Source organism: Triticum aestivum, chromosome 3B, assembly GCF_018294505.1.
Source record: "Triticum aestivum cultivar Chinese Spring chromosome 3B, IWGSC CS RefSeq v2.1, whole genome shotgun sequence".
Classification (NCBI taxonomy): Eukaryota; Viridiplantae; Streptophyta; class Magnoliopsida; order Poales; family Poaceae; genus Triticum; species Triticum aestivum.
The window spans coordinates 575006927-575009182 of NC_057801.1; positions in this window are offsets into that span (position 1 = coordinate 575006927).

Here is a 2256-nt window from a genome sequence, read left to right on the forward strand (position 1 = left end):
CTCCTCCCCGCTCCGGCCGCTTCCTTCCTCGTCGCCGGCGAGCTCCCAAGTCCGGCGACCTCGAGCTCCTTCGATCTGCTACAGTGCCCCGCCGGATCCGCGCTACAGTGCCAAACCCTAGATCTGGGCTGACTTTCTTCCCTCTCCCTCTTAATTTTTATGCATTCTTTGACTGATGATATCTCCGCAACCGTAGCTCCGTTTTGGGCATATGATATATCAAAATCTTCGCCTCGACATGTACATCATTACACTCCATTGCAACATTTGCATTTGAGGTCATCTTGATACCCAAAATGCTGTTAGAAGGAGGCTTCGTGAGTTAAATTGCAGATCCGTTAGTTCATCATGCACTTTTGTCATTTTTGCCATGTTTAATTCGTGCATGATATGCCTGTGCCCCTTTGGGATGAATTGTTAAGCATTTTGTCTTCTTTCCAGAGGTGCCACCCATGTATTTTTAGGATGTGTGTGTTGTCTTGTGCAAGCTTGCGAAGAGAGGTACCTGAGATTGCAGATTTCAGGGACTTAGTGATTTTCACTAAGTCTGGGATATTTTAGTTCATGATGCTATATGTCCAGCTTGTTTCCTAGTGATCCGTGCCTCTTTTGAGGATGATCAGTAAGGGAGTTTTGATATTTATGTTATGCTCTATCCATCCATGTCTTTGTTGGCATATGTGGAGTGCTCTAGGTTGACTCAATCGAGCTCAACTTTTGCTTCGTTGTTAATCTGGACAGATCGTCAACTTGTTTGCGATTTTGCCGATGCTACCGTTAGTGTTCCATGCATGCTATGCCTTCGTTCTTGCCAAGTGTGGCTAACACATTGTGCCTTCTTGCTGGTTATATGCTTTCCTTGCCATGACTTGCACCATAGTGAGTGCATCGAGCTCGTTTACATGCCTTCGCGAGATAAATTTCTGCATGCCTCAGTTTTCACTAAGTCTGAAAACTGATTGCGTTCGAGCTATGTTCGTGAGCTCGGTAGAGTATTTTGTGAACCCTTTTGGCCCCAGGTCACTTTGGGTGTTTTGTTAAGCTTGTTGAGTAGCTCCATGCCATGTTCTTACTTGTCATGTTCAGGTTTTGTGTCATGTTGTTTTGCTGCTCCGAAGAGGGCTTCGTGATCTGAAATTTCAGACTAGTGTTAATTTCACTAGGTCTGGAATCTGTTTTGCATTTGCGTTTTAGCCATGCTTGTTTGAACCTCTTAATGGATGAATTTGCCTATGGCTCAGTGCTAGTGTTTTGTCAACCATCTTGTGTACATCACTTCCATGTATTTTGTTTTCATGTTTGGTGGTTGTAGCATGTTCATTTCGTTGCATTTAGATGCCTACTTGCTGCAAATCGCAGACCGGTGTCGTATCTTAAAACGCTTGCCATTTCCAAACCGTAGCTCCGATTCCAATGATATTTATATCGTTTTCAAGCGATTTCATCCCCTCTATCCAGTGGCACACTTGGTTTTCCAAGTTGATGCCAGGTTCATGCATTTCCTGTCATATCTTGCATTTTGCATCCCGCATCGCATCCCGCATAGCATATCGTCATTTCATCATATTGCTTGGACTTGCCCGTGGTTGATTGTATCCTTGTTGCTTATTTGTCTTGTTGGGTAGAGCCGGGAGACGAGTTCGCTACCGAGGAGCCCGTTGAGTTTGCTTGTGAGGATCCAGTCAACTCTGACAACTGTGCAGGCAAGATGATCTTACCCTCGAAATCACTACTATCTTTGCTATGCTAGATTGCTCGCTCTTTTGCTTTGCCACTGCTACGATGCCTACCATTTGCTTGTCAGCCTCCCAATTGCCATGTTGAACCTCTAACCCCCCATTGTCCTAGCAAACCGTTGATTGGCTATGTTACCGCTTTGCTCAGCCCTTCTTATAGCGTTGTTAGTTGCAGGTGAAGGTTGGAGCCGTTCCTTGTTGGAACATTTATTTTACTTGTTGGGATATCATTATATTGCTATGTTATCTTAATGCATCTATATACTTGGTAAAGGGTGGAAGGCTCGGCCTCTCGCCTAGTGTTTTGTTCCACTCTTGCCGCCCTAGTTTCCGTCATATCGGTGTTATGTTCCCGGATTGTGCGTCCCATACGCGGTTGGGCTATAATGGGAACCCCTTGATAGTTCGCCTTGATTAAAGCTTTTCCAGCAATGCCCAACATTGGTTTTACCATTTGCCACCTAGCCTCTTTTTCCCTTGGGTTTCCGGAGCCCGAGGGTCATCTTATTTTAACCCCCCC